We start from the raw sequence: 13,004 nt of genomic DNA on the forward strand, positions 1-13,004 counted from the left end.
GTGGGGCACCTGCCAGCAGGCCCCCACCCATGTCCAACTCATGTCTCCCACCACCCCCACCCCCCAGCCACCAGGGGCACCCTCCACCAGGCCCCCACTCATGTCTACCACCCCACCCCCACCCCCCAGCCACCAGGGGAAGCCTCCACCAGGCCCCCACCCATGTCTACCACCACCCCCACCCCCCAGCCACCAGGGGCAGCCTCCACCAGGCCCCCACCCATGTCTACCACCACCCCCGCCCCCCAGCCACCAGGGGCACCCTCCACCAGGCCCCCACTCATGTCCCCCTGCACCCCCACCCCCCAGCCACCAGGGGCACCCTCCACCAGGCCCCCACTCATGTCCCCCTGCACCCCCACCCCCCAGCCACCAGGGGCAGCCTCCACCAGGCCCCCACTCATGTCTCCCAGCGTGCTACGTGTATTTCAGGGGTGCGCGGGAAGTCCCACTCACGAATAGCCTGGGCGCATGCATTTCAGGGGTGCACGGGAAGTTTTACACGCGACTTCAGCAGGGTACGTGTATTACAGGGGTGCGTTGGAAGTTACACACGCGATTAGGCTGGGTGGGTCCTCACAGGTGTTCCCTGTACACCCTCCACGGCCCCTGCAGGCAGCCCACAAAACAGGGGACTACCCTGTACATCTGCTCATGTCCCCCTGCACCTCCACCCCCCAGCCACCAGGGGCAGCCTCCACCAGGCCCCCACCCATGTCTACCACCACCCCCACCCCCCAGCCACCAGGGGCAGCCTCCACCAGGCCCCCACCCATGTCTACCACCCCACCCCCACCCCCCAGCCACCAGGGGAAGCCTCCACCAGGCCCCCACCCATGTCTACCACCTCCCCCGCCCCCCAGCCACCAGGGGCAGCCTCCACCAGGCCCCCACTCATGTCCCCTATCACCCCCACCCCCCAGCAGTGCAGGGGCAGCAGGCAGTCAGGCAGCAGCAGGTGGGAGCGTGCTCGGGCTCTGGGGGACAGTAGTTCGGCCTTCCGGGCAGGAGCGTGGTATTCCGTGTGCGTACGCGTGGCCAGCTTGGTACGGAGTGATTTTGCACGTGAAAATCCTGCACGTCAGCGTGAAAACTGAGGAAAGGCCCTCAGCGCGTAAGCGCGTCTGTGACGTGACCCGCACAGGTGTTTCCCACACAGCACGTGATGACAGAGCACACGTGGAAAGACTGCACGTCAGAGTGTAATCGCGTGTGATTGGTGGAAATGGCCCTACACGCAGAAGTGACAAAGCGTGTGATTGGTGGAAATGGCCCTACACGCAGAAGTGACAAAGCGTGTAATTGGTGGAAATGGCCCTACACGCAGAAGTGACAAAGCATGTAATAGGTGGAAATGGCCCTAGCGCGTACACGCCGCGTAAGTGACGCTGGACGTGTGGGCCTGTATAAAAGGTACGTGTATAACACGTTTTTCTTGTACGTGCTTTTCGTGGAGAGCGAGTGGGTGAATTCTGTACTTCTTGTCGTTTCACACGCGATTTACTTCACGGCGTTTCTAGTTCGTATTCCCTGTTACCTCTGACAGCTTTTGCTCTTTTTTCTCTTTAACTGGTTTACCTGGGACTGTTCCCTCAAACAGTGTTCCCTTCTACTGTTGTCCTGTCTCCTCAGACAGCGGACAAATCTTCTTTTGGCGGGGGTGTTGCCAACCAAACGTGCTCCTTTTACACGCTCGTTTACCTGGCAGACGGTGAGTCACGCACGTATCTAACATCTGTGCTAGCCCCGTGTGTAGCCTACCCCTTCAGAGGTCATTCTAGGCTGCGTGTGACACGCATACGTTCATTCTTGTGTTTCTGGGTGCCACAGCGTAGTGCAGGTTTTTCTTTCTGCACACGTGGTCTAGGAGGGGTTGCGTGCACGTCATCTCCCTTTTTTGGGCCTCCTGTGCGTTGCGTGACCCGTCATCTTTCCCCAGGGGTTACATTCAGCCTTGCTAGAGCACTAGGGTACAATTACCATCTGGTACCCAACCCCTTTGACCCCCAATTGCCCAGGACAATAGTCTACATCCACTCCCATACGCACATTAACATCAGTGCCATGGCTGGGAGGCGAGGATTCCGTAAGGGTGGCAAAGGTGGAAGAGCCACAAGTGGTGGCCGTGGTGGATCCGGTAGGGGACGTGGTCGTAACTTGCAGGGTGAGCCTGTCCCCCCATGTGTGGAGGACCAGTCACGGGCACCCATAATGCCCCCCCCCTCCCATTGAGGCTGATGTGGCTGACACCATCCATGCTCAGCCCTTGTTGGACCAGCCCATTGTGGCACCAGACCTGGCTGACTCCATGGCTGACTTCCAGGTCAGCAGGGCTACGACACGTGCGCTGGTGCACGTTGATGCCATCATGCCACGTGGATCTGGGGCAGCAAGGTCATCTGCTGCACCAAGGAGGCAGGGCGGAGAGGCTGCAGGGGCAGCTGCGGCTCCATCCACCCCAGCCCTCACACACCCAGCCAGGACAGTGTCGGTCCTAGTCCATGCTGCTGACATTCCCCCTGACACCATCACACTAGAGCTAATGCCTGCACCAACTCCCATGCTGAGTGTGCAATCCCACACTCCTGATACAGAGTCCACCAGGGCTCCTGCCCCTAGTGTCCAGAGCGGCGCAGGACACTCAGGATCACCACCACCTTCCAAGCGGAAGAGGAAGAGTGCTCGTCCGGCACAGGCTGATGCCCCAGACACCGCTACACAGTCCGGCCCGTCCAGGAAGCCCAGCTTCACGGATGACGAACTGAATGCACTTGTCGAGTATGTGTCCGGACATGACAACGAGATGGTCATTGTTGCAGGATCCAAGACCACACCTGCACAACGCCAGGCACACTGGCAGACCGTTGCGGACATCGTAAGTGCCCTTGGAATTGTGAGGCGCACAGCCAATGATTGCTATAAGCGCTGGAATGACCTAAAGCGCAGGGCAAAGAGTAAGCTGGCCTCAAGTCATGCCGCAACTCTAGTGACTGGAGGTGGGTCTCCAGTAGTAGACATGGAACTCACTCCACATGAGTCAGTCGCTGGGACCTACGTCACGGAGGAACAGATCCAAGGCGTGGGAGGTCTGGCTGATTACGAGGCATTGTCCGGTGAGTGCCCATGCATGTGTGTGTCATCCATGTGCATGGTGTGTGTGTGAGGGCTTCTGTTCGGGTGCCAGGTGAGAGTGTGTGCGCCTGAGTCGTATGGGTCAGCCATGTGCTTCATGCAATCCTTCCTGCGCAGCTGCATTTGGCCATAGCAGTATCCCTTCTGCCAACAGTAGACATCTAGCCCAACTGCACGCCAGTTGCCCTTGAAGTGTCACCTTGCCACAACATATTTGCTTCTCTTTCACTGTTCATTCAGTCAGTTTGTTTGCATTCCACCACTTTCACTAGGCATGTCGCTGTCCACTAGTCACATGTCTGACATGGGTATGGTAAAGTGGAGTGACTTTGTTACCTGGATATCATTTGTACACACATGTCCCTGTGCAATTGGACCATTTCAGACTGGCAGCTCCAGGTGAAAAATCTGACCTGTTAGAATTAGAAAAGCTATTACATGCGGGAACTGGACTGAATGAATAGGTGCTGCCCTCCTCTCCATCTTCACTCAATAGCAATGGTACATGCCATCTGTGTGATGGCATGTGTGTTTCACCTGCCAATCACAGGCCAATGTGTGATGCCACTGCCAGGCAGCATGCAGAAAATGTGTTCATCTTCCATCTTGGTGTCATCAGTGTGTGCCATTTGCCTGGACTTCATACGCAGTGAGGGTGCATGCATGGGAGGGTTTTAGTCATGTGGGACATGTGTCAATCAAGTACTGGTTCTCTTGCTTCTCAGCCCTCAATGTGTGCCATGGTGCTAATGCCTGTTTCCATTTCTTTGTTTTCATGTCTTTGCAGGGGAAGACGCACCTGATACTGCTGGGGTTGTGGAGATGGTGCAGACCCAGGAGGGGTCCGAGGGCCGACCAACCACCAGTGAGGGACGTGGTGTGGTGGTGGGGGAGAACCCACAAGTGCTGCAGGTCGTGCTCTCAAGGGGTGTCTCTGGCTGCACCTCCCCCGAGCTGTACTCAGGTGTTGATTCGGATGAGACCTATGTGCCGTCGCAGGTGAGTGTTCAGGGAGGGATTCTGTTCTGTCTCACCCACCTGCACCAGGGTCAGAACCCTCCATGGGGATGTCAGTGTTGGCAGCTACGCCTTCGGTGGTTACGGATGCAGGGTCACACTCCGCGACATCTGATCCTGTTCCTGGGCCAGCAGATCAGAGGGGGAATGCAGTCCTGCAGCCTCAGGCAGTGCCGGCACAGCAAGGCGCAGTTCGCCTTTCCCCAGACAGGTGTGGTGCCCGCCGACGTGGTGGCCGTACGCCACCCGGCAATACCGCATGGGAGCAATCCATTTACGGTATGGCAACCCAACAGGCTGCATCATCCGAGATGATGGCTCAGGCCATGGATAGGGTGGCCACTTCCATTGTCCCCCCAGAAAGGCTGATGGAGCGACTAGAGCAGGCAACCGACTCCATCTGCCAGTCACACAGGGAGGACATGTTGGGGTCCAACAGGGACAGGCGGGCGGCACTGGCGACTCTTCAGGAGGCCATCTCCATTGAGTCCCAGGGCCACAGGGAAGCCCTGAGGCAGGAGCTCCTTCACCTCAGGGCGACTCTTGTTGAGCTTGAGGCTTCAACACACCAAAGGACAGAACAGCAGCTGGAGCGTCTCACCCGTACGCTCTCAGCTGAGATGCAGGCAACGAGGGCGGAGGTCCGGGCATCCCGTGAGTTGTTGCATGGGGACCTCCGCACACTCATCCTCCAGAACCAGACCTACCACACCCGCATGCTTGCAGCCATGGAGGAGCAGACTAGGGCCTTGCGTGGGCTGCCTCCCATAGTGCAACCACCTCCGGATGCAGCTGCACAGGGTGATAATAGCGACAGCAGTGATACTCCCACAATAGGGTAGCCGTGTGGGCCATGAGCCCATGGAGGTGTTTTATCTTCCCAGAATCCACGCAGGTGGGTTCTGGTGTGCATCCTGTCCTCGGACCTCCTGGGTGGCCTCCCCAACCCCCCCGGGCCCATCAATGGCCATTTTTGATTGTTTCTTATTTTTATTTTTATTTTGATTTCTTTTATTCCCAATTTTTTTGGGACGATCTGTTGGCTTCCGTGGTTCCTGTGGGCATACGCTGCATTGTGGCTGGGCACATGCAGGCTTGTAATGTATTTGGTTCAGATGCTTGGGTTTGAGTCACACACACCCCTCCTGCTTCCCGTTTCCATGGGCTTGTAAAGGGTGTGCCCAAGTGACAGTGAATTACACAGTGACGTTGGACTCCCATGAGCTGTGTGGGCAGTCTGTAGTCAATACTGTGTATACATTCCTAGTGCATATTGCTGTTGTGTTGTACACTGCATGTTGCATTGATGTGTAACTCTTCTTCTGTGTCTACCTCCCAATTTGCAGGTCCCTTCCTCATGTCCACACAAGGACCTCTAGTCTGGAGATGGGGTCCATGTTGGCAGCAGTGCACCTACAACTCTACATGGCGACAACACTGCACAGTTGGTAGTGGTGGGAGTGCAGGCATTTCCAGGTGGTGAGACTACTAATATGTAACATTTGTGATGTCATGTTAATGGTACTACGTGCTCAAGTATGTTGTTGGTCCGGCATTGCTGTGAGCATTTCAGGTGTTGCAGGTTTCTAATAGTGCCACTGTACATAGTGAGACTGATGTCATGTTGTGGGGATTACTTTGTTTACCTGCAATTAGCATGACATGGCACGGTGTGTCATGTGGCGGTGCTGGGGTTGGGTTGGCTGACATGGCACTGTCCTCTTGTTGCATTTTGCAAGTGGGTATTCATTTTAGCTGCTTCAATGTGTAACTTCACAAAACTGCATTGGTGGTGTCTGTGTGGGTAGGGATGCACACATTGTGACACTTCCAGGTGAACAATCTCAGGCTGATATGGTTTTGACGGTTCATTCTCCAGACATTCAGGATCAGTGTCAGGTTGAGTCATCATTGATTGTCAGATGGAATGTGCCAGGGCAGTGTGCACTCCACAGGGGTGTGATTTCTATGTGAAGTAATTAGCCACTAGCTGTGTACGGGCTGCCTCCCCCGTGCCCTTTCCCCTCCCATGCGCAGCGGCTGTGCATGTGGTTGGGGATGTGGGGCCACCACCATGTCCACGGCCAGGCCCCGGCGTGTTGCAACGTTGTGCAGGACACATGCTGCCACTATGATCCTGCACACTACTGGGGGAGCGTATAACAGCTGCCCGCCAGAACGGTCAAGGGAGCGAAAGCGTGACTTTAGCACTCCGAATGTGCGCTCCACTATGCCCCTGGTTGTAATGTGGGCTGTGTTATATCTTACCTGGGGTGGCGTGGTGGGGTTCCGAATTGGCGTCATCATGTGGGGGCTGAGAGGGTAGGCACTGTGATTGGTATCATTGGTGGGGTTGTGACCTTGCTCAGTATCCAACATGCATGCATGTGCAGTGGCATACATACTCACCAAGCAGCCATGTATCGCCATGCCGCCCAGCTTCTAGGTCCCGGTTTAGGGTGGACATTCGGTAAATGAAGCTGTCGTGGGTGGAGCCGGGATAGTTGGCATATACTGAGGTGATGATTCCCTTGGCATTACATGCTACCTGCACATTGATGGAATGCCAGTGCTTGCGGTTCCTATAGATGTGCTCAGATGCCCTGGGGGGACGTAGAGCCACATGGGTGCAGTCGATGGCACCTAGCACTTTGGGGAATCGTGCCACAGCGTAAAAATCCAGGGCGGCAGCATGCCTTTCTGCAGGTGTTCTGGGCAGGTATATGTGCCTGCGGACTGATGGCCGTGCAGTGATGATGTTCAAGACCTGGTGTAGGCAGCGTGACTGGGTGGCCTGTGACACCCCACCCACTATGGCACTTGTCCGCTGAAATGATCCAGTGGCTAAGAAGTGCAGTACATTGAGGACCTTCTCCAGGGGGCTGAGTGCTTGGGAGCACAGGGTGGGTGATGTGAGGTCATCCTCCCACTCACTCACCACCAGGTCCAGTATAATGTGTGGTGGAAACCTGTACCTCCCATACACCTGGTCATCAGGCATCCCGAAAAGGCTGGTTCTGGGTGTGAATATTCTGGCCCTGACTATCCTCCTCCTCCTCCTTTGGTAGCCCACTGCCACTGCTGCTAGGAACGGTATGTTCATCCTGGCGTCTGAGCTTGTTATTGTTAAAGTCCGCAAATGTATGCTTTGCGCGTGTTCTAGGCGAGCGTGTGACCCGCGCACCCCTGGAATCCAGTTCCCAGTCCAATAGCGTGTGGAAATTCACACGCACCACAGGATACAGCGTGTGAGCCGCGCACCCCTGGAATCCAGTTCCCAATCCAATAGCGTGTGGAAATTCACACGCACCACGGGATACAGGTTCGCTGACGTACTTGCATGTGTAAGTGCCCGCGCACCCATTAAATACACGTACATAGGCCAATCGCGTGTACGCGCACTTTTGTCCAATTACACGCGATGACACTCTGACGTGCAGTATCTCCACGTGTGCCCCGTCATCACGTGCTGAGTGGGGAACACCCGTGCGGGTCACGTCACAGATGCGCTTACGCGCTGAGGGACTCTGGTCCAATAGAATCGCGTATGCGTGCTGACGCGCTTACGCGCTAAGGGCCTTTCCTCAGATTTCACGCTGACGTGCAGGATTTTCACGTGCCAAATCACTCCGTATCAAGCTGGCCACGCGAAAACACACGGAAGACCACGCTCCTGCCCAGAAGGCCGAGTTACTGCCCCCCGTGCCCTGAGCAGCCTCCCACGTGCCATCTGCTGCTGCCTGCCTGCCTGCCTGCCTGCTGCCACCGTGCCCTGCCATTTGGTGCCTGCACATCAGCCATCTGCAGGGGTCCAGTTGCTGTGTCCACCCCTGCTGGAACTGAAGACTCCCGACTGGGATTACATCGCTCCACAGCCCAGCCCCAGGACCCAGTTGCCCACCCACACCTGCCTCTGGGGTTGCCATGTCGGGCACTTCCACATCTGGCACCAGTGGCAACCCCAGGCCAGAGGGGCAGAGGGGCACCAGCTTCACTGTCATCGAAGTTGGTGTCCTGGTGGAGCATGTCCTGGGGCAGTATGATGCCCTCTTTGGATCGTCCCGCGCCAGCAAGGAAGGACGGCAGAGGATCTGGGCCGACTGTGTGGTTGCCATCAACGCGGAGGGGGTGGCAACCCGCGACGTCCTGAAGATCAAGAAGCGCTGGGAGGACTTGAGGTCCAGGACCCTTGTGAAGGCCCGGCACCTCGTGGAGGGGGGCCGGGGCCGCATGAGTTTCATCCAGATGAGGGTCCTGGAACGCGTACGCCCAGCGCTCCACGCCCAGATCCTTGAGAGGGAGGCCCGTCTGGAGTTGAGCGGTAAGTGTCCATGCATTACTGTGTGAGACAGGGCATGTTGCGGTGTGCTGGTTCTATGATACTTGCCTGTATGTGTGCCATAGGCCATGTATGCATGTATGTGTGCAGGGACATCATGGTAATGCATGTGCGACCAGTGATGTGTGACCCACATGGTTGTTGCATGTGTTGAAATGCCGCATGGGGAGCCCTATGCAGATTTTGAACATGAGAGCATGCCAGTCTCTGTACCTGGACATGGGTGGGGGTGAGGGATGGGTGCTGATGCCAGGTACATATATGGTAGCCATGTCTGTGTGCCTGACCTGCGTGTCTGTGACTTGTGCATGCCATGGATGCATGACACATGTGTGTGACAATGCACAGATTCAGTAAAGCAGCCAAATTACCCTTGTATCCGCTGTGTTTGGTGTGTTTGGGGCCAGATGGATGTGACTGAGGTGAAGTGTGTGCATGTGATAGGCATGAGCCATGATGCATGTGAGTTACATATCATTGAATGTTTCAAGAGTCCATTGGACATGCATGGAAATGTCCATGGCATGCACCATGCCTGTTACTGTGTGTGTTTTGCCTGGACTGACCCATGTGTTGTGGAGGGACATGATGGAAGTGTACTTTGACAGTGGTGCTCATCTGCTATTGCTTCCTGTCTAGGGGACCATTGTACAGTGCCCTGATGCTTGTGTTCTTTGTCTCCCTCTACGCAGCGGCTAGTGAAGAGGAGGGCGGAGACGGCGCTGTGGAGCAAGGCGGCGGGGATGCCCCCACGGCTGCAGCGGAAGGGGTGGGTGAGCCCCCACAGGGGCCTGCTACGGTGGGAGACGGTGAGGAGCCATCCAGGTTGGTGGTTTGCACAGAGGAGGAGGAGGCCGCCACTGGGGCACACATGGGGCCTGGTGGGGGCATCCCTGCTGGTGCAAGTGGTGCAGTCCAGGGCCAGGGGCAGGAGGCAGCACAGGTCACCGTGGAGGGGCCTGTGCATGTCGTTGTCCCTGACCCTGTGAGTGCACCACCATGCACCAGCAGGGATGCCCCGTCCCAGGCCTGTCCGCAGATAGAGGGGATGTCCATGTCACCTGACTCCCCTCCACCTGCGGACGTGGGAACCCCTGGCCGTGCGGAGAAGGTCCTGATTGGGGTCGCGATGCGCACGGCTGTGATTCGTGATGCCGTGCGTGCTTCCCGGGAGGAGCACGCACGGCATCACGAAGTGCACCGTGCCGACGTGACCCAATTGGGATCGGCCATGTTCGGGGGTTTCCTGCATGTGTTGGCCAATGTGGCGGCCCTCTCCTCCTCTGTGCAGGCTATCCACCAGTCGTTCTCCTTGCCGTCTTCCAGCCCAGATGCCACCAGGGCCCCCTGTGGACCTGCCCCGACCAATGCAGCCAGCTCGGTGGGGATCCCATCCCTGCCACAGTCGGGAGTCAGAGATCCAGCAGGGGTGGACACCAGAGCAACTGGACCCCAGCAGATGGAGGATGTGACGGCATCATCGGGCAGGGCACGTGCACGACGGCGTCGGTGGTTTCCATCAGCCTGGATGCCGTCGTGCTGGCACAGGCAGTTGCGTCGGAGGCAGCAGCAGGCTGAACGTGGGAGGCATCATGGCTCGGGGCCATCAACATCAGGGGTGCAGGCATCGGCCGGAGGGCAGGAGAACCCTGGAATGGGTGTGGCTTCCGTGTGGGAGCGGTTGTGCCAGCGGATAGGTGCGGAGCGGCAGCGGGCAGAGGAGGAATGGCTCACGATGGTCAGGGCGGAGGACTCCATGCGGAGGGCGCTGAGGCGGGCTGAGTGCCTCGAGGGTCTTCGCAGGGAGTTTGAGCTTGACACTGCGTTATCCCTGCGGGACCTCGGGGCCAGGGAACATGCCCGCCTCCAAGCCATTGACCAGGAGTTCGATGATGCCCTGGCCCATGACAACAACCAGTGAGCCGTCCGAATAGCCCGCTGCCTTTGTATATAGTTGTATAGTTAGGGTTAGGTTTCCTTTGTTTTTTTAATTTTTTTTGGTAGCGATTGGACAATGCACCACTTTTTTGTATATAGTTCAGTTTTTAGTTAGTAGTCATAGTTAGGTTTAATTTGGTTGGGCTCATGGACCCAGGATGATCTTCTTCATGGTTCTTCGTTGGCTTATTTTTATTTTTCAGATTATTTTCTTGGACATTCATCTTGTTTTGTTTGATTTGCTTTGTGTTTTTTCTTATTTCATTTCCATTCTACTTGCTGTTCAATACATTATTTTTTTTATTATTCAATGTGTCGTATCATCTCATTGCTTTCAGGCATGTCATGTTGGGTGTTTTGTCATTCACTTGCAGCCATTGTGTGTGACAGACATGTGTTCAATTGCATTATTTAAATTGGGGGTGTAACATGTAATTGCCTTTGATATGTGGGTGGGTGTGATAGTTGGTTGGGCCTTTTGGCAGGGGAGGATGGGCATTACGGACATGATTGGGGAATGTTGGGACCCAGGTGCAGGGGGGCATGGATTGGACATGGGTGGGGGCCTGCTGGCAGGTGCCCCACAGTGCTGGGGGGGTGGGGGTGGTGGGAGACATGAGTGGGGGCCTGGTGGAGGGTGCCCCTGGTGGCTGGGGGGTGGGGGTGGTGGGAGACATGAGTTGGACATGGGTGGGGGCCTGCTGGCAGGTGCCCCACAGTGCTGGGGGGTGGGGGTGGTGGGGGACATGAGTTGGACATGGGTGGGGGCCTGCTGGCAGGTGCCCCACAGTGCTGGGGGGGTGGGGGTGGTGGGAGATATGAGTGGGGGCCTGGTGGAGGGTGCCCCTGGTGGCTGGGGGGTGGGGGTGGTGGGAGACATGAGTTGGACATGGGTGGGGGCCTGCTGGCAGGTGCCCCACAGTGCTGGGGGGTGGGGATGGTGGGAGACATGAGTGGGGGCCTGGTGGAGGCTGCCCCTGCACTGCTGGGGTGTGGGGGTGGTGGGAGACATGAGTGGGAGCCTGGTGGAGGTTGCCCCTGCACTGCTGGGGTGTGGGGGTGGTGGGAGACATGAGTGGGGGCCTGGTGGAGGGTGCCCCTGGTGGCTGGGGGGTGGGGGTGGTGGGAGACATGAGTGGGAGCCTGGTGGAGGGTGCCCCTGGTGGCTGGGGGGTGGGGGTGGTGGGAGACATGAGTTGGACATGGGTGGGGGCCTGCTGGCAGGTGCCCCACAGTGCTGGGGGGTGGGGGTGGTGGGGGACATGAGTTGGACATGGGTGGGGGCCTGCTGGCAGGTGCCCCACAGTGCTGGGGGGGTGGGGGTGGTGGGAGACATGAGTGGGGGCCTGGTGGAGGGTGCCCCTGGTGGCTGGGGGGTGGGGGTGGTGGGAGACATGAGTTGGACATGGGTGGGGGCCTGCTGGCAGGTGCCCCACAGTGCTGGGGGGGTGGGGGTGGTGGGAGACATGAGTGGGGGCCTGGTGGAGGGTGCCCCTGGTGGCTGGGGGGTGGGGGTGGTGGGAGACATGAGTTGGACATGGGTGGGGGCCTGCTGGCAGGTGCCCCACAGTGCTGGGGCGTGGGGGTGGTGGGGGACATGAGTTGGACATGGGTGGGGGCCTGCTGGCAGGTTCCCCACAGTGCTGGGGGGGTGGGGGTGGTGGGAGACATGAGTGGGGGCCTGGTGGAGGGTGCCCCTGGTGGCTGGGGGGTGGGGGTGGTGGGAGACATGAGTGGGGGCCTGGTGGAGGGTGCCCCTGGTGGCTGGGGGGTGGGGGTGGTGGGAGACATGAGTGGGAGCCTGGTGGAGGGTGCCCCTGGTGGCTGGGGGGTGGGGGTGGTGGGAGACATGAGTGGGGGCCTGGTGGAGGGTGCCCCTGGTGGCTGGGGGGTGGGGGTGGTGGGAGACATGAGTGGGGGCCTGGTGGAGGGTGCCCCTGGTGGCTGGGGGGTGGGGGTGGTGGGAGACATGAGTGGGGGCCTGGTGGAGGGTGCCCCTGGTGGCTGGGGTGTGGGGGTGGTGGGAGACATGAGTGGGGGCCTGGTGGAGGCTGCCCCTGGTGGCTGGGGGGGTGGGGGTGGTGGTAGACATGAGTGGGGGCCTGGTGGAGGGTGCCCCTGCACTGCTGGGGTGTGGGGGTGGTGGGAGACATGAGTGGGGGCCTGGTGGAGGGTGCCCCTGGTGGCTGGGGGGTGGGGGTGGTGGGAGACATGAGTTGGACATGGGTGGGGGCCTGCTGGCAGGTGCCCCACAGTGCTGGGGGGTGGGGGTGGTGGGGGACATGAGTTGGACATGGGTGGGGGCCTGCTGGCAGGTGCCCCACAGTGCTGGGGGGTGGGGGTGCAAGGGGACATGAGTTGGTGTTCATTAGTTCAAGGAGACATGTGCCTTTGCTGGGGGGCATGCCCATGTTGTGTGGGCTGCCTGCGGGACATGACCAGGGATGCAGGGTAGTCCCCTGTGGTGTGGGCTGCCTGCAGGGGCCGTGGAGGGTGTACAGGGTACACCTGGGAGGACCCACACTGTCAAATCACATGTGGGACTCCCCGGCACCCCTGAAATACACGTACCGTGCAG

This window comes from Ambystoma mexicanum, chromosome 4q (assembly GCF_040938575.1).
Source record: "Ambystoma mexicanum isolate Mex_15411 chromosome 4q, UKY_AmexF1_1, whole genome shotgun sequence".
NCBI lineage: Eukaryota > Metazoa > Chordata > Amphibia > Caudata > Ambystomatidae > Ambystoma > Ambystoma mexicanum.